The following is a 19,631-nucleotide window of genomic DNA, read 5'->3' on the forward strand; positions in this document are numbered from 1 at the left end:
ACCAGAGGCAGGTTTGCCTGTGTAACTCTACACTATTTTAGCTTAGGGTATCTCATTTCTGTACAGTTCGGTTCTACCACCAAACAGGTTGGAATGTCAGCTTCTAATATAAACCTTTGTGTCGATTTGGGAAACACATGCACTAGTCCTCTGGTTGTTGAGATTGAATGCCACACACACTTCTGCCAGTATGCACGATCTCTTGAAAATGTTGACAAGAGTGCAATGTGTACGGCTTGAGGTGAGCAGTACAGAATAATACAGGGAAAGATTTTAACATTTCCAAACGCATTAATGTTAAAATTAAAAGAACGTCAAAAGTAGTGATGAGTAAGAAGCACTGCAGACCACGGTTAATAAAGGCTGGAGATGCGGGGATTGAACCCAGGGGCCTCATACATGCAAGCATGCGCTAACGAATAAAAACATCAAAACACATTTTAGGTTGTCTTTGAGGAATCCCTTTTGAGTACTTGGTTTTTTCCTGCTTTCTATACACATAAAATTCATGGGTTAGCCACAAGTTTTTGTATAGAGAAGAGTCAAAGCTATGTCCACTCCCCAATATGGCAGCTATGCTCACCACTGGTTAGATTCAAAGAGCACCATCACTCAAATCTTAGCCACTAGACGACCAAGGAGCTATACACACAGAAAACACAACCTCAGTAAAGCTAATCAAACACATAATGACTAGTCTGTGTAAAGCTTGCCAATTCGTCTGTGTAGTTATCCTTTTTTGGAATCACCAAGGAATCTGTTTTATATATCAGGTTTCTTTGCCATTACTACCTGAAAATGTAAATAGCAACAGATCACGCTGAATGCCAATAAAAAAACAGTCTTGGAGCTGCCGTGTCTTCAAACTAGAGAAAGGTAGAAAAACATTTAAAATGTTTTTCTCGATGCACGGAGATCGTAGTCTTAATCCAATATCACTCTTGATACAGGCAAAACTCTGGAATCTTTTTTCTGTTGAACAGAACTAAGACGATGAAAGGAGTTTAAGGCCTAATTCCCGACCGAGAATCACATCCAGGCCCAGGCCAAAGTGCCGAATCCTAACCACTGGATGATCCGGGAACTACTCAAGACAAACTGAAACTTGCCGTTGACCTGCTGACAAAGCTGAGGCTAATTTGTCCACTTCATTTGGATTTCTGTCACTGATGTTGTCAGTTTTGTTGGTGCTGTTCTCATAGGGCTAAAGTGAAAAAAACTGATGACTGATATTATCTCATTTACCAAAAAAAAAACAAGCCGGATTTGTCACAAATGGGTAGTTGTGGCCGAGTGGTTAAGGCGATGGACTCGAAATCCATTGGGTCTCCCCGCGCAGGTTCGAATCCTGCCATCTACGATCCTTTTGGTGACACTTTATTGCACAAGTCAGCCTTCCTATAGCCATTGCTTAACTTCAAAACACATCTCACATTATTCTTTCAAGTATCCATGTAAGGTCTGGGATGACTTTGTCTTCGGCACTTATCTTTAGGCTCATCTTTGCGAAGCAGCTTCAGGTCAACTGCTATTTTCCATTGTTCTGAAAATTCAAACATCTAAAATTGAGGTAATGCAACTGCATTGGCTGGGACTCGACTACCAGTGAACAGCTTGGAAGGCAGCTGTGCCTCACACTATACAGCCACCGCTTGCTATTTGGTGTGGCCTGATGTCATTTCTTGGGTTTACAGAGAGAAATGGGACCAGAGGCAGGTTTGCCTGTGTAACTCTACACTATTTTAGCTTAGGGTATCTCATTTCTGTACAGTTCGGTTCTACCACCACACAGGTTGGAATGTCAGCTTCTACTTATAACCTTTGTCTGTCGATTTGGGAACACATGCAATTAGTCATCTTGGTTGAGATTTGAATGCCACACACACTTCTGCCAGGTATGCACGATTCTCTTGAAAATGTTGACAAGAGTGGCAATGTGTACGGCTTTGAGGTGAGCAGTACAGAATAATACAGGGAAAGATCTTTTAACATTTCCAAACGCATTAATGTAAAATTAAAGAACGTCAAAGTAGTGATGAGTAAGAAGCACTGCAGACACGGTTAATAAAGGCTGGAGATGCTGGGGATTGAACCCAGGGCCTCATACATGCAAAGCATGCGCTCAAGAATAAAAACATCAAAACACATTTTAGGTTGTCCTTTGAGGAATCCCTTTTGAGTAACTTGGTTTTTCCCTGCTTTCTATACACATAAAATTCATGGTGTTACGCACAAGTTTTGTATAGAGAAGAGTCAAAGCTATGTCCACTCCCAATATGGCAGCTATGCTCACCACTGGTTAGATTCAAAGAGCACATCACTCCAAATCTTAGCCACTAGACGACCAAGGAGCTATACACCAGAAACACAACCTCAGTAAAGCTAATCAAACACATATAGACTAGTCTGTGTAAAGCTTGCCAATTCGTCTGTGTAGTTATCCTTTATTTGGAATCACAAGGAATCTGTTTTATTATATCAGGTTCTTCTGCCATTTACTACCTGAAATGTAAATAGCAACAGATCACGCTGAATGCCAATAAAACAGTTCTGGAGCTGCCGTGTCTTCAAACTAGAGAAAGGTAGAAAACATTAAAATGTTTTTCTCGATGCACGGAGATCGTAGTCTTAATCCAATATCACTCTTGATACAGGCAAAACTCTGGAATCTTTTTTCTGTTGAACAGAACTAAGACGATGAAAGGAGTTTAAGGCATATTCCCGACCGAGAATCACATCCAGGCCCAGGCCAAAGTGCCGAATCCTAACCACTGGATGATCCGGGAACTACTCAAGACAAACTGAAACTTGCCGTTGACCTGCTGACAAAGCTGAGGCTAATTTGTCCACTTCATTTGGATTTCTGTCACTGATGTTGTCAAGTTTTGTTGGTGCTGTTCTCATAGGGCTAAAGTGAAAAAAACTGATGACTGATATTATCTCATTACCAAAAAAAAAACAAGCCGGATTTGTCACAAATGGGTAGTTGTGGCCGAGTGGTTAAGGCGATGGACTCGAAATCCATTGGGGTCTCCCCGCGCAGGTTCGAATCCTGCCATCTACGATCCTTTTGGTGACACTTTATTGCACAAGTCAGCCTTCCTATAGCCATTGCTTAACTTCAAAACACATCTCACATTATTCTTTCAAGTATCCATGTAAAGGTCTGGGATGACTTTGTCTTCGGCACTTATCTTTAGGCTCATCTTTGCGAAGCAGCTTCAGGTCAACTGCTATTTTCCATTGTTCTGAAAATTCAAAACATCTAAATTGAGGTAATGCAACTGCATTGGCTGGGACTCGACTACCAGTGAACAGCTTGGAAGGCAGCTGTGCCTCACACTATACAGCCACCGCTGCTATTTGGTGTGGCCTGATGGTCATTTCTTGGGTTTTACAGAGAAAATGGGACCAGAGGCAGGTTTTGCCTGTGTAACTCTACACTATTTTAGCTTAGGGTATCTCATTTCTGTACAGTTCGGTTCTACCACCACACAGGTTGGAATGTCAGCTTCTAATTATAACCTTTGTCTGTCGATTTGGGAACACATGCAATTAGTCATCTTGGTTGAGATTTGAATGCCACACACACTTCTGCCAGGTATGCACGATTCTCTTGAAAATGTTGACAAGAGTGCAATGTGTACGGCTTTGAGGTGAGCAGTACAGAATAATACAGGGAAAGATCTTTTAACATTTCCAAACGCATTAATGTAAAATTAAAGAACGTCAAAGTAGTGATGAGTAAGAAGCACTGCAGGACACGGTTAATAAAGGCTGGAGATGCTGGGGATTGAACCCAGGGCCTCATACATGCAAAGCATGCGCTCAAGAATAAAAACATCAAAACACATTTTAGGTTGTCCTTTGAGGAATCCCTTTTGAGTAACTTGGTTTTTCCCTGCTTTCTATACACATAAAATTCATGGTGTTACGCACAAGTTTTGTATAGAGAAGAGTCAAAGCTATGTCCACTCCCAATATGGCAGCTATGCTCACCACTGGTTAGATTCAAAGAGCACATCACTCCAAATCTTAGCCACTAGACGACCAAGGAGCTATACACCAGAAACACAACCTCAGTAAAGCTAATCAAACACATATAGACTAGTCTGTGTAAAGCTTGCCAATTCGTCTGTGTAGTTATCCTTTATTTGGAATCACAAGGAATCTGTTTTATTATATCAGGTTCTTCTGCCATTTACTACCTGAAATGTAAATAGCAACAGATCACGCTGAATGCCAATAAAACAGTTCTGGAGCTGCCGTGTCTTCAAACTAGAGAAAAGTAGAAAACATTAAAATGTTTTCTCGATGCACGGAGATCGTAGTCTTAATCCAATATCATTCTTGATACAGGCAAAACTCTGGAATCTTTTTTCTGTTGAACAGAACTAAGACGATGAAAGGAGTTTAAGGCGAATTCCCGACCGAGAATCACATCCAGGCCCAGGCCAAAGTGCCGAATCCTAACCACTGGATGATCCGGGAACTACTCAAGACAAACTGAAACTTGCCGTTGACCTGCTGACAAAGCTGAGGCTAATTTGTCCACTTCATTTGGATTTCTGTCACTGATGTTGTCAAGTTTTGTTGGTGCTGTTCTCATAGGGCTAAAGTGAAAAAAACTGATGACTGATATTATCTCATTTACCAAAAAAAAACAAGCCGGATTTGTCACAAATGGGTAGTTGTGGCCGAGTGGTTAAGGCGATGGACTCGAAATCCATTGGGGTCTCCCCGCGCAGGTTCGAATCCTGCCATCTACGATCCTTTTGGTGACACTTTATTGCACAAGTCAGCCTTCCTATAGCCATTGCTTAACTTCAAAACACATCTCACATTATTCTTTCAAGTATCCATGTAAAGGTCTGGGATGACTTTGTCTTCGGCACTTATCTTTAGGCTCATCTTTGCGAAGCAGCTTCAGGTCAACTGCTATTTTCCATTGTTCTGAAAATTCAAAACATCTAAAATTGAGGTAATGCAACTGCATTGGCTGGGACTCGACTACCAGTGAACAGCTTGGAAGGCAGCTGTGCCTCACACTATACAGCCACCGCTGCTATTTGGTGTGGCCTGATGGTCATTTCTTGGGTTTTACAGAGAAAATGGGACCAGAGGCAGGTTTGCCTGTGTAACTCTACACTATTTTAGCTTAGGGTATCTCATTTCTGTACAGTTCGGTTCTACCACCACACAGGTTGGAATGTCAGCTTCTAATTATAACCTTTGTCTGTCGATTTGGGAACACATGCAATTAGTCATCTTGGTTGAGATTTGAATGCCACACACACTTCTGCCAGGTATGCACGATTCTCTTGAAAATGTTGACAAGAGTGCAATGTGTACGGCTTTGAGGTGAGCAGTACAGAATAATACAGGGAAAGATCTTTTAACATTTCCAAACGCATTAATGTAAAATTAAAGAACGTCAAAGTAGTGATGAGTAAGAAGCACTGCAGACACGGTTAATAAAGGCTGGAGATGCTGGGGATTGAACCCAGGGCCTCATACATGCAAAGCATGCGCTCAAGAATAAAAACATCAAAACACATTTTAGGTTGTCCTTTGAGGAATCCCTTTTGAGTAACTTGGTTTTTCCCTGCTTTCTATACACATATAATTCATGGTGTTACGCACAAGTTTTGTATAGAGAAGAGTCATAGCTATGTCCACTCCCAATATGGCAGCTATGCTCACCACTGGTTAGATTCAAAGAGCACATCACTCCAAATCTTAGCCACTAGACGACCAAGGAGCTATACACCAGAAACACAACCTCAGTAAAGCTAATCAAACACATATAGACTAGTCTGTGTAAAGCTTGCCAATTCGTCTGTGTAGTTATCCTTTATTTGGAATCACAAGGAATCTGTTTTATTATATCAGGTTCTTCTACCATTTACTACCTGAAATGTAAATAGCAACAGATCACGCTGAATGCCAATAAAACAGTTCTGGAGCTGCCGTGTCTTCAAACTAGAGAAAAGTAGAAAACATTAAAATGTTTTTCTCGATGCACGGAGATCGTAGTCTTAATCCAATATCACTCTTGATACAGGCAAAACTCTGGAATCTTTTTTCTGTTGAACAGAACTAAGACGATTGAAAGGAGTTTAAGGCATATTCCCCACCGAGAATCACATCCAGGCCCAGGCCAAAGTGCCGAATCCTAACCACTGGATGATCCGGGAACTACTCAAGACAAACTGAAACTTGCCGTTGACCTGCTGACAAAGCTGAGGCTAATTTGTCCACTTCATTTGGATTTCTGTCACTGATGTTGTCAAGTTTTGTTGGTGCTGTTCTCATAGGGCTAAAGTGAAAAAAACTGATGACTGATATTATCTCATTTACCAAAAAAAAACAAGCCGGATTTGTCACAAATGGGTAGTTGTGGCCGAGTGGTTAAGGCGATGGACTCGAAATCCATTGGGGTCTCCCCGCGCAGGTTCGAATCCTGCCATCTACGATCCTTTTGGTGACACTTTATTGCACAAGTCAGCCTTCCTATAGCCATTGCTTAACTTCAAAACACATCTCACATTATTCTTTCAAGTATCCATGTAAAGGTCTGGGATGACTTTGTCTTCGGCACTTATCTTTAGGCTCATCTTTGCGAAGCAGCTTCAGGTCAACTGCTATTTTCCATTGTTCTGAAAATTCAAAACATCTAAAATTGAGGGTAATGCAACTGCATTGGCTGGGACTCGACTACCAGTGAACAGCTTGGAAGGCAGCTGTGCCTCACACTATACAGCCACCGCTGCTATTTGGTGTGGCCTGATGGTCATTTCTTGGGTTTTACAGAGAAAATGGGACCAGAGGCAGGTTTGCCTGTGTAACTCTACACTATTTTAGCTTAGGGTATCTCATTTCTGTACAGTTCGGTTCTACCACCACACAGGTTGGAATGTCAGCTTCTAATTATAACCTTTGTCTGTCGATTTGGGAACACATGCAATTAGTCATCTTGGTTGAGATTTGAATGCCACACACACTTCTGCCAGGTATGCACGATTCTCTTGAAAATGTTGACAAGAGTGCAATGTGTACGGCTTTGAGGTGAGCAGTACAGAATAATACAGGGAAAGATCTTTTAACATTTCCAAACGCATTAATGTAAAATTAAAGAACGTCAAAGTAGTGATGAGTAAGAAGCACTGCAGACACGGTTAATAAAGGCTGGAGATGCTGGGGATTGAACCCAGGGCCTCATACATGCAAAGCATGCGCTCAAGAATAAAAACATCAAAACACATTTTAGGTTGTCCTTTGAGGAATCCCTTTTGAGTAACTTGGTTTTTCCCTGCTTTCTATACACATAAAATTCATGGTGTTACGCACAAGTTTTGTATAGAGAAGAGTCAAAGCTATGTCCACTCCCAATATGGCAGCTATGCTCACCACTGGTTAGATTCAAAGAGCACATCACTCCAAATCTTAGCCACTAGACGACCAAGGAGCTACAGTATACACCAGAAACACAACCTCAGTAAAGCTAATCAAACACATATAGACTAGTCTGTGTAAAGCTTGCCAATTCGTCTGTGTAGTTATCCTTTATTTGGAATCACAAGGAATCTGTTTTATTATATCAGGTTCTTCTGCCATTTACTACCTGAAATGTAAATAGCAACAGATCACGCTGAATGCCAATAAAACAGTTCTGGAGCTGCCGTGTCTTCAAACTAGAGAAAGGTAGAAAACATTAAAATGTTTTTCTCGATGCACGGAGATCGTAGTCTTAATCCAATATCACTCTTGATACAGGCAAAACTCTGGAATCTTTTTTCTGTTGAACAGAACTAAGACGATGAAAGGAGTTTAAGGCATATTCCCGACCGAGAATCACATCCAGGCCCAGGCCAAAGTGCCGAATCCTAACCACTGGATGATCCGGGAACTACTCAAGACAAACTGAAACTTGCCGTTGACCTGCTGACAAAGCTGAGGCTAATTTGTCCACTTCATTTGGATTTCTGTCACTGATGTTGTCAAGTTTTGTTGGTGCTGTTCTCATAGGGCTAAAGTGAAAAAAACTGATGACTGATATTATCTCATTTACCAAAAAAAAACAAGCCGGATTTGTCACAAATGGGTAGTTGTGGCCGAGTGGTTAAGGCGATGGACTCGAAATCCATTGGGGTCTCCCCGCGCAGGTTCGAATCCTGCCATCTACGATCCTTTTGGTGACACTTTATTGCACAAGTCAGCCTTCCTATAGCCATTGCTTAACTTCAAAACACATCTCACATTATTCTTTCAAGTATCCATGTAAAGGTCTGGGATGACTTTGTCTTCGGCACTTATCTTTAGGCTCATCTTTGCGAAGCAGCTTCAGGTCAACTGCTATTTTCCATTGTTCTGAAAATTCAAAACATCTAAAATTGAGGTAATGCAACTGCATTGGCTGGGACTCGACTACCAGTGAACAGCTTGGAAGGCAGCTGTGCCTCACACTATACAGCCACCGCTGCTATTTGGTGTGGCCTGATGGTCATTTCTTGGGTTTTACAGAGAAAATGGGACCAGAGGCAGGTTTGCCTGTGTAACTCTACACTATTTTAGCTTAGGGTATCTCATTTCTGTACAGTTCGGTTCTACCACCACACAGGTTGGAATGTCAGCTTCTAATTATAACCTTTGTCTGTCGATTTGGGAACACATGCAATTAGTCATCTTGGTTGAGATTTGAATGCCACACACACTTCTGCCAGGTATGCACGATTCTCTTGAAAATGTTGACAAGAGTGCAATGTGTACGGCTTTGAGGTGAGCAGTACAGAATAATACAGGGAAAGATCTTTTAACATTTCCAAACGCATTAATGTAAAATTAAAGAACGTCAAAGTAGTGATGAGTAAGAAGCACTGCAGACACGGTTAATAAAGGCTGGAGATGCTGGGGATTGAACCCAGGGCCTCATACATGCAAAGCATGCGCTCAAGAATAAAAACATCAAAACACATTTTAGGTTGTCCTTTGAGGAATCCCTTTTGAGTAACTTGGTTTTTCCCTGCTTTCTATACACATAAAATTCATGGTGTTACGCACAAGTTTTGTATAGAGAAGAGTCAAAGCTATGTCCACTCCCAATATGGCAGCTATGCTCACCACTGGTTAGATTCAAAGAGCACATCACTCCAAATCTTAGCCACTAGACGACCAAGGAGCTATACACCAGAAACACAACCTCAGTAAAGCTAATCAAACACATATAGACTAGTCTGTGTAAAGCTTGCCAATTCGTCTGTGTAGTTATCCTTTATTTGGAATCACAAGGAATCTGTTTTATTATATCAGGTTCTTCTGCCATTTACTACCTGAAATGTAAATAGCAACAGATCACGCTGAATGCCAATAAAACAGTTCTGGAGCTGCCGTGTCTTCAAACTAGAGAAAAGTAGAAAACATTAAAATGTTTTTCTCGATGCACGGAGATCGTAGTCTTAATCCAATATCATTCTTGATACAGGCAAAACTCTGGAATCTTTTTTCTGTTGAACAGAACTAAGACGATGAAAGGAGTTTAAGGCGAATTCCCGACCGAGAATCACATCCAGGCCCAGGCCAAAGTGCCGAATCCTAACCACTGGATGATCCGGGAACTACTCAAGACAAACTGAAACTTGCCGTTGACCTGCTGACAAAGCTGAGGCTAATTTGTCCACTTCATTTGGATTTCTGTCACTGATGTTGTCAAGTTTTGTTGGTGCTGTTCTCATAGGGCTAAAGTGAAAAAACTGATGACTGATATTATCTCATTTACCAAAAAAAAACAAGCCGGATTTGTCACAAATGGGTAGTTGTGGCCGAGTGGTTAAGGCGATGGACTCGAAATCCATTGGGGTCTCCCCGCGCAGGTTCGAATCCTGCCATCTACGATCCTTTTGGTGACACTTTATTGCACAAGTCAGCCTTCCTATAGCCATTGCTTAACTTCAAAACACATCTCACATTATTCTTTCAAGTATCCATGTAAAGGTCTGGGATGACTTTGTCTTCGGCACTTATCTTTAGGCTCATCTTTGCGAAGCAGCTTCAGGTCAACTGCTATTTTCCATTGTTCTGAAAATTCAAAACATCTAAAATTGAGGTAATGCAACTGCATTGGCTGGGACTCGACTACCAGTGAACAGCTTGGAAGGCAGCTGTGCCTCACACTATACAGCCACCGCTGCTATTTGGTGTGGCCTGATGGTCATTTCTTGGGTTTTACAGAGAAAATGGGACCAGAGGCAGGTTTGCCTGTGTAACTCTACACTATTTTAGCTTAGGGTATCTCATTTCTGTACAGTTCGGTTCTACCACCACACAGGTTGGAATGTCAGCTTCTAATTATAACCTTTGTCTGTCGATTTGGGAACACATGCAATTAGTCATCTTGGTTGAGATTTGAATGCCACACACACTTCTGCCAGGTATGCACGATTCTCTTGAAAATGTTGACAAGAGTGCAATGTGTACGGCTTTGAGGTGAGCAGTACAGAATAATACAGGGAAAGATCTTTTAACATTTCCAAACGCATTAATGTAAAATTAAAGAACGTCAAAGTAGTGATGAGTAAGAAGCACTGCAGACACGGTTAATAAAGGCTGGAGATGCTGGGGATTGAACCCAGGGCCTCATACATGCAAAGCATGCGCTCAAGAATAAAAACATCAAAACACATTTTAGGTTGTCCTTTGAGGAATCCCTTTTGAGTAACTTGGTTTTTCCCTGCTTTCTATACACATAAAATTCATGGTGTTACGCACAAGTTTTGTATAGAGAAGAGTCATAGCTATGTCCACTCCCAATATGGCAGCTATGCTCACCACTGGTTAGATTCAAAGAGCACATCACTCCAAATCTTAGCCACTAGACGACCAAGGAGCTATACACCAGAAACACAACCTCAGTAAAGCTAATCAAACACATATAGACTAGTCTGTGTAAAGCTTGCCAATTCGTCTGTGTAGTTATCCTTTATTTGGAATCACAAGGAATCTGTTTTATTATATCAGGTTCTTCTGCCATTTACTACCTGAAATGTAAATAGCAACAGATCACGCTGAATGCCAATAAAACAGTTCTGGAGCTGCCGTGTCTTCAAACTAGAGAAAAGTAGAAAACATTAAAATGTTTTTCTCGATGCACGGAGATCGTAGTCTTAATCCAATATCACTCTTGATACAGGCAAAACTCTGGAATCTTTTTTCTGTTGAACAGAACTAAGACGATGAAAGGAGTTTAAGGCATATTCCCCACCGAGAATCACATCCAGGCCCAGGCCAAAGTGCCGAATCCTAACCACTGGATGATCCGGGAACTACTCAAGACAAACTGAAACTTGCCGTTGACCTGCTGACAAAGCTGAGGCTAATTTGTCCACTTCATTTGGATTTCTGTCACTGATGTTGTCAAGTTTTGTTGGTGCTGTTCTCATAGGGCTAAAGTGAAAAAAACTGATGACTGATATTATCTCATTTACCAAAAAAAAACAAGCCGGATTTGTCACAAATGGGTAGTTGTGGCCGAGTGGTTAAGGCGATGGACTCGAAATCCATTGGGGTCTCCCCGCGCAGGTTCGAATCCTGCCATCTACGATCCTTTTGGTGACACTTTATTGCACAAGTCAGCCTTCCTATAGCCATTGCTTAACTTCAAAACACATCTCACATTATTCTTTCAAGTATCCATGTAAAGGTCTGGGATGACTTTGTCTTCGGCACTTATCTTTAGGCTCATCTTTGCGAAGCAGCTTCAGGTCAACTGCTATTTTCCATTGTTCTGAAAATTCAAAACATCTAAAATTGAGGTAATGCAACTGCATTGGCTGGGACTCGACTACCAGTAAACAGCTTGGAAGGCAGCTGTGCCTCACACTATACAGCCACCGCTGCTATTTGGTGTGGCCTGATGGTCATTTCTTGGGTTTTACAGAGAAAATGGGACCAGAGGCAGGTTTGCCTGTGTAACTCTACACTATTTTAGCTTAGGGTATCTCATTTCTGTACAGTTCGGTTCTACCACCACACAGGTTGGAATGTCAGCTTCTAATTATAACCTTTGTCTGTCGATTTGGGAACACATGCAATTAGTCATCTTGGTTGAGATTTGAATGCCACACACACTTCTGCCAGGTATGCACGATTCTCTTGAAAATGTTGACAAGAGTGCAATGTGTACGGCTTTGAGGTGAGCAGTACAGAATAATACAGGGAAAGATCTTTTAACATTTCCAAACGCATTAATGTAAAATTAAAGAACGTCAAAGTAGTGATGAGTAAGAAGCACTGCAGACACGGTTAATAAAGGCTGGAGATGCTGGGGATTGAACCCAGGGCCTCATACATGCAAAGCATGCGCTCAAGAATAAAAACATCAAAACACATTTTAGGTTGTCCTTTGAGGAATCCCTTTTGAGTAACTTGGTTTTTCCCTGCTTTCTATACACATAAAATTCATGGTGTTACGCACAAGTTTTGTATAGAGAAGAGTCAAAGCTATGTCCACTCCCAATATGGCAGCTATGCTCACCACTGGTTAGATTCAAAGAGCACATCACTCCAAATCTTAGCCACTAGACGACCAAGGAGCTATACACCAGAAACACAACCTCAGTAAAGCTAATCAAACACATATAGACTAGTCTGTGTAAAGCTTGCCAATTCGTCTGTGTAGTTATCCTTTATTTGGAATCACAAGGAATCTGTTTTATTATATCAGGTTCTTCTGCCATTTACTACCTGAAATGTAAATAGCAACAGATCACGCTGAATGCCAATAAAACAGTTCTGGAGCTGCCGTGTCTTCAAACTAGAGAAAAGGTAGAAAACATTAAAATGTTTTTCTCGATGCACGGAGATCGTAGTCTTAATCCAATATCACTCTTGATACAGGCAAAACTCTGGAATCTTTTTTCTGTTGAACAGAACTAAGACGATGAAAGGAGTTTAAGGCATATTCCCGACCGAGAATCACATCCAGGCCCAGGCCAAAGTGCCGAATCCTAACCACTGGATGATCCGGGAACTACTCAAGACAAACTGAAACTTGCCGTTGACCTGCTGACAAAGCTGAGGCTAATTTGTCCACTTCATTTGGATTTCTGTCACTGATGTTGTCAAGTTTTGTTGGTGCTGTTCTCATAGGGCTAAAGTGAAAAAAACTGATGACTGATATTATCTCATTTACCAAAAAAAAACAAGCCGGATTTGTCACAAATGGGTAGTTGTGGCCGAGTGGTTAAGGCGATGGACTCGAAATCCATTGGGGTCTCCCCGCGCAGGTTCGAATCCTGCCATCTACGATCCTTTTGGTGACACTTTATTGCACAAGTCAGCCTTCCTATAGCCATTGCTTAACTTCAAAACACATCTCACATTATTCTTTCAAGTATCCATGTAAAGGTCTGGGATGACTTTGTCTTCGGCACTTATCTTTAGGCTCATCTTTGCGAAGCAGCTTCAGGTCAACTGCTATTTTCCATTGTTCTGAAAATTCAAAACATCTAAAATTGAGGTAATGCAACTGCATTGGCTGGGACTCGACTACCAGTGAACAGCTTGGAAGGCAGCTGTGCCTCACACTATACAGCCACCGCTGCTATTTGGTGTGGCCTGATGGTCATTTCTTGGGTTTTACAGAGAAAATGGGACCAGAGGCAGGTTTGCCTGTGTAACTCTACACTATTTTAGCTTAGGGTATCTCATTTCTGTACAGTTCGGTTCTACCACCACACAGGTTGGAATGTCAGCTTCTAATTATAACCTTTGTCTGTCGATTTGGGAACACATGCAATTAGTCATCTTGGTTGAGATTTGAATGCCACACACACTTCTGCCAGGTATGCACGATTCTCTTGAAAATGTTGACAAGAGTGCAATGTGTACGGCTTTGAGGTGAGCAGTACAGAATAATACAGGGAAAGATCTTTTAACATTTCCAAACGCATTAATGTAAAATTAAAGAACGTCAAAGTAGTGATGAGTAAGAAGCACTGCAGACACGGTTAATAAAGGCTGGAGATGCTGGGGATTGAACCCAGGGCCTCATACATGCAAAGCATGCGCTCAAGAATAAAAACATCAAAACACATTTTAGGTTGTCCTTTGAGGAATCCCTTTTGAGTAACTTGGTTTTTCCCTGCTTTCTATACACATAAAATTCATGGTGTTACGCACAAGTTTTGTATAGAGAAGAGTCAAAGCTATGTCCACTCCCAATATGGCAGCTATGCTCACCACTGGTTAGATTCAAAGAGCACATCACTCCAAATCTTAGCCACTAGACGACCAAGGAGCTATACACCAGAAACACAACCTCAGTAAAGCTAATCAAACACATATAGACTAGTCTGTGTAAAGCTTGCCAATTCGTCTGTGTAGTTATCCTTTATTTGGAATCACAAGGAATCTGTTTTATTATATCAGGTTCTTCTGCCATTTACTACCTGAAATGTAAATAGCAACAGATCACGCTGAATGCCAATAAAACAGTTCTGGAGCTGCCGTGTCTTCAAACTAGAGAAAAGTAGAAAACATTAAAATGTTTTTCTCGATGCACGGAGATCGTAGTCTTAATCCAATATCATTCTTGATACAGGCAAAACTCTGGAATCTTTTTTCTGTTGAACAGAACTAAGACGATGAAAGGAGTTTAAGGCGAATTCCCGACCGAGAATCACATCCAGGCCCAGGCCAAAGTGCCGAATCCTAACCACTGGATGATCCGGGAACTACTCAAGACAAACTGAAACTTGCCGTTGACCTGCTGACAAAGCTGAGGCTAATTTGTCCACTTCATTTGGATTTCTGTCACTGATGTTGTCAAGTTTTGTTGGTGCTGTTCTCATAGGGCTAAAGTGAAAAAACTGATGACTGATATTATCTCATTTACCAAATAAAAACAAGCCGGATTTGTCACAAATGGGTAGTTGTGGCTGAGTGGTTAAGGCGATGGACTCGAAATCCATTGGGGTCTCCCTGCGCAGGTTCGAATCCTGCCATCTACGATCCTTTTGGTGACACTTTATTGCACAAGTCAGCCTTCCTATAGCCATTGCTTAACTTCAAAACACATCTCACATTATTCTTTCAAGTATCCATGTAAAGGTCTGGGATGACTTTGTCTTCGGCACTTATCTTTAGGCTCGTCTTTGCGAGGCAGCTTCAGGTCAACTGCTATTTTCCATTGTTCTGAAAATTCAAAACATCTAAAATTGAGGTAATGCAACTGCATTGGCTGGGACTCGACTACCAGTGAACAACTTGGAAGGCAGCTGTGCCTCACACTATACAGCCACCGCTGCTGTTTGGTGTTGCCTGATGGTCATTTCTTGGGTTTTACAGAGAAAATGGGACCAGAGGCAGGTTTGCCTGTGTAACTCTACACTATTTTAGCTTAGGGTATCTCATTTCTGTACAGTTCGGTTCTACCACCACACAGGTTGGAATGTCAGCTTCTCATTATAACCTTTGTCTGTCAATTTGGGAACACATGCAATTAGTCATCTTGGTTGAGATTTGAATGCCACACACACTTCTGCCAGGTATGCACGATTCTCTTGAAAATGTTGACAAGAGTGCAATGTGTACGGCTTTGAGGTGAGCAGTACAGAATAATACAGGGAAAGATCTTTTAACATTTCCAAACGCATTAATGTAAAATTAAAGAACGTCAAAGTAGTGATGAGTAAGAAGCACTGCAGACACGGTTAATAAAGGCTGGAGATGCTGGGGATTGAACCCAGGGCCTCATATATGCAAAGCATGCGCTCAAGAATAAAAACATCAAAACACATTTTAGGTTGTCCTTTGAGGAATCCCTTTTGAGTAACTTGGTTTTTCCCTGCTTTCTATACACATAAAATTCATGGTGTTACGCACAAGTTTTGTATAGAGAAGAGTCAAAGCTATGTCCACTCCCAATATGGCAGCTATGCTCACCACTGGTTAGATCCAAAGAGCACATCACTCCAAAGCTTAGCCACTAAACGACCAAGGAGCTCTACACCAGAAACACAACATCAGTAAAGCTAATCAAGCACATATAAGCTAGTCTGTGTAAAGCTTGCCAATTTGTCTGTGTAGTTAAGTTTTATTTGGAATCACAAGGAATCTGTTTTATTATATCAGGTTCTTCTGCCATTTACTACCTGAAATGTAAATAGCAACAGATCACGCTGAATGCCAATAAAACAGTTCTGGAGCTGCCATGTCTTCAAACTAGAGAAAAGTAGAAAACATTAAAATGTTTTTCTCGATGCACGGAGATCGTAGTCTTAATCCAATATCATTCTTGATACAGGCAAAACTCTGGAATCTTTTTTCTGTTGAACAGAACTAAAACGATGAAAGGAGTTTAAGAAATATTCCCGACCGAGAATCACATCCAGGCCCCGGCCAAAGTGCCGAATCCTAACCACTGGATGATCCGGGAACTACTTAAGACAAACTGAAACTTGCCGTTGACCTGCTGACAAAGCTGAGGCTAATTTGTCCACTTCATTTGGATTTCTGTCACTGATGTTGTCAAGTTTTGTTGGTGCTGTTCTCATAGGGCTAAAGTGAAAAAACTGATGACTGATATTATCTTATTTACCAAAAAAAAACAAGCCGGATTTTTCACAAATGGGTAGTTGTGGCCGAGTGGTTAAGGCGATGGACTCGAAATCCATTGGGGTCTCCCCGCGGAGGTTCAAATCCTGCCATCTACGATCCTTTTGGTGACACTTTATTGCACAAGTCAGCCTTCCTATAGCCATTGCTTAACTTCAAAACACATCTCACATTATTCTTTCAAGTATCCATGCAAAGGTCTGGCATGACTTTGTCTTCGGCACTTATTTTTAGGCTCACTTTATTGCACAAGTGAGCCTTACTCTAGCCATTCCTGGCAAAGCTGAGGCCAATTTGTCCACTTCATTTGGATTTCTGTCACTGATGTTGTCAAGTTTTGTTGGTGCTGTTCTCATACGGCTAAAGCGAAGTAACTGATGACTGATTTAATCACATTTACAAAAAAACAAGCCGATATTGTCAGAAGTGGGTAGTTTTGGCCGAGTGCTTATGGCGATGGATATGAAATACAGTGGGGTCTCCTATCTATGTGCAAATGTGCTTGTGCTCTGTTTATGTGTGTAGTATGCTTTTTGTCCTTTTGTCTTTCAGGATTTGCACTGCGTACAGGTGAGCGCAAGCTATCGCTCCCTCTCTCTCTCTCTCTCTCTGTCGGTATGCCCGCAGGAATAAAGTAAAGAAGTTCAGAACTGCAACGTGTCGTCTTGTCGTCCATGAATGTATAATTAAACCCACGTAAGTTACTAGGCTACATTGGTGGCAGCGGTGGGATCAAAACCCACGCTCCGCAGAGACTGGAGTAACTATGAGGACCATTCGAGGAGGAGGGGTGTGTCTTTCATGTCACCAGGCAGGGAGGAGCGTCGCTTCCGGTCGGGAAATGGACTGTAGCTGATGTTGCGGTCCAAACACCAGCTGTTTCACCCAAGGACCCTCAGGATGGCAGGGATGATAACTTAGACTCTGTGGCTAACATTGACAGTGACGTGTTGGTGGATGCTGACCGGAACCGGTTGGTATCATATGTGAAACATGCTGTTAGACTCTGGTTCCAGTGTGTCACTCATGAGTGCAGATTTTTTTATGTCAATCCCCACACTTCGCAATCGCCCACTGAGAAAAGACTATGTGGGGGCCCATGCCGTGAATGAACAAATGTTGGATATGCTGGGCACCATCACAGTCACATTCCAACTGGGAAATCAGTAATGGCAACATGTATTTCATGTCATTAGAGAAACCACACAGACTGTGCTACTCGGTTTGGACTTTTTGTTGAAAAATCACGCCCTACTTTACCTCAACCGGGCTGTGTTTCAACTGTGGGACTTAAATGTCCCCCTGCTTACCAGCAGAGATTTTGTTCCCACATGCTACAGTACAATTGGTCACTTGCCTGGTCAGAAAGAAGTGTGGGACCTGGCGTTTCTGTGTGGATTACAGGTGTTTAAACAGTGTGACTATTAAAGACTCTCACTCCCTGATACGTGTGGATGACACGTTGGATGCCTTGTCTGGTGCTGCCTGATTCAGCACATTATATGTTTTTAACGGTTATTGGCAGGTAGAAGTTGCTGAGGAGGACAGTGAGAAGATAGCTTTTAGGACTACACAGGGACTTTATCAGCGGCGACCTATGCCAATGGGCCTTTCTAATGCCCCTGCCACATTTCAACGCCTAATGGAGCTTGTCCTTAGGGGGTTCCCTTGGCACGTCTGCATGGTGTACCTAGATGACATTTTGATCTACAGCAAAACCTTTGAGGGACACCTGTCAAATCTCAGAGAGGTTTTCTCAAAGGTCCAGACTGCAGGACTGAGACTAAATTCTTGCAAGTGTCATCTTGTCCGGGATCATGTTGTCTTCCTGGGTCATGTAGTCTCTCGACAGGGTCTTCAACCTGACTTAAAAAATACTGACAAATTTTGAACTGGCCTGTTCCCAGTTCTCCATCTGAGGTGAGCGGTTTTGTGGGACTGTGTTCTTAATACAGGTGGTTTGTTAAGGACTTCTCGAATATTGCTGCTCCGCTGAACCATCTGATTGGTAAAAATGTGCCCTTTGAGTGGTCCACTGCTTGTGACAAATCTTTTCACCACCTGAAACAGGTGTTATCACCTGAGCTGGTGGTGATGCTGCCTAATTTCAGCATGTCTTTTAAAGTGTACACAGATACTTCTAACATGGCTGTTGGGGCTGTTTTCGCACAGGACAGGGATGGACGTGAGCGTGTTGTGTCTTACACCAGCCGTACCCTGAATTCCTCTCAAAAACGTTCACGTCCACGTTTGATCGTGAACTGTGGGCTATTGTGTGGGTGACCAGGGAGTTCAGGCATTATAATGGACTTGCTTCGTTCACCATTGTCACCGACCATCGTCCACTGTTTGCCCTTCGACGCTTGTCCATTGAAAATGACCCAACGGGAAGAAGGGCGTGCTGGTTACTGGAGCTTGACCGTCTCAATTGGACTGTTGTGCACAAGGAGCATTTTCAGAGAGTCACATGAGCGCGGACGGACTTTCTCGCCTCCCTGAGACAGCTGAAATTAGCGTGGCAGAGGGCTCTCATCTGGCCACGCTGCACGTAAATGTAGTGAGTTCGGACCATCAAAAGCTTTTGGCTCTAATAATCACGTTTTGGCAACATGAAAGGTTACTTACTGGTTTAAGTGGTCTCATACAGATAATCAAAGTGGTAAAATTAATCGGTGGTCACTCGTGCGGTTTTAATCAGAAGGAAGAATGAACATGTTGCAGCAATATTGGGTGGTAGATCTGAGTCCTAGCGTCATGTCATAGAGTTAAACATACACGATCGACAATCTCTATAAAGAGATTTACGATGAATATTTTCGTCGTTTACACAAAATTCAAAAGACGTGGCATCACTACGACCACTAGAAAACGTATAGCAGATCAAATTTACAAGTTATGGCTGTCTGAGACAGAAATAAGTAGCTGTAGTCCTACACAAACCGAGCTAAGCGCCTAAATTGGGCAGTGCATGCTCCCGCGTGCAGCATACAGTCCCTTTTTGGCATGACAACGACAGTAAA

General features: G+C 42.1%; 10 non-coding genes across 10 annotated transcripts; all 10 read left to right on the forward strand.

Moving 5' to 3' along the window:
• Window positions 1-1,279: 1,279 nt before the first annotated feature.
• On the forward strand, window positions 1,280-1,360 carry trnas-cga (transfer RNA serine (anticodon CGA)). Its single transcript has one exon. It is a non-coding gene; the product is annotated as a tRNA-Ser (tRNA).
• A 1,622-nt stretch (window positions 1,361-2,982) lies between these two features.
• Window positions 2,983-3,064, forward strand: trnas-cga (transfer RNA serine (anticodon CGA)). Its single transcript has one exon. It is a non-coding gene; the product is annotated as a tRNA-Ser (tRNA).
• Window positions 3,065-4,687: 1,623 nt separating this feature from the next.
• trnas-cga (transfer RNA serine (anticodon CGA)) lies at window positions 4,688-4,769 on the forward strand. The gene has a single exon. It is a non-coding gene; the product is annotated as a tRNA-Ser (tRNA).
• Window positions 4,770-6,393: 1,624 nt separating this feature from the next.
• On the forward strand, window positions 6,394-6,475 carry trnas-cga (transfer RNA serine (anticodon CGA)). Its single transcript has one exon. It is a non-coding gene; the product is annotated as a tRNA-Ser (tRNA).
• A 1,629-nt stretch (window positions 6,476-8,104) lies between these two features.
• On the forward strand, window positions 8,105-8,186 carry trnas-cga (transfer RNA serine (anticodon CGA)). Its single transcript has one exon. It is a non-coding gene; the product is annotated as a tRNA-Ser (tRNA).
• A 1,622-nt stretch (window positions 8,187-9,808) lies between these two features.
• Window positions 9,809-9,890, forward strand: trnas-cga (transfer RNA serine (anticodon CGA)). The gene has a single exon. It is a non-coding gene; the product is annotated as a tRNA-Ser (tRNA).
• Window positions 9,891-11,513: 1,623 nt separating this feature from the next.
• Window positions 11,514-11,595, forward strand: trnas-cga (transfer RNA serine (anticodon CGA)). Its single transcript has one exon. It is a non-coding gene; the product is annotated as a tRNA-Ser (tRNA).
• A 1,624-nt stretch (window positions 11,596-13,219) lies between these two features.
• On the forward strand, window positions 13,220-13,301 carry trnas-cga (transfer RNA serine (anticodon CGA)). The gene has a single exon. It is a non-coding gene; the product is annotated as a tRNA-Ser (tRNA).
• Window positions 13,302-14,923: 1,622 nt separating this feature from the next.
• On the forward strand, window positions 14,924-15,005 carry trnas-cga (transfer RNA serine (anticodon CGA)). Its single transcript has one exon. It is a non-coding gene; the product is annotated as a tRNA-Ser (tRNA).
• A 1,622-nt stretch (window positions 15,006-16,627) lies between these two features.
• trnas-cga (transfer RNA serine (anticodon CGA)) lies at window positions 16,628-16,709 on the forward strand. Its single transcript has one exon. It is a non-coding gene; the product is annotated as a tRNA-Ser (tRNA).
• The last annotated feature ends 2,922 nt before the right edge of the window (window positions 16,710-19,631 follow it).

The sequence above is a fragment of the Betta splendens genome, chromosome 2, assembly GCF_900634795.4.
Source record: "Betta splendens chromosome 2, fBetSpl5.4, whole genome shotgun sequence".
In the NCBI taxonomy this organism is placed as follows: domain Eukaryota; kingdom Metazoa; phylum Chordata; class Actinopteri; order Anabantiformes; family Osphronemidae; genus Betta; species Betta splendens.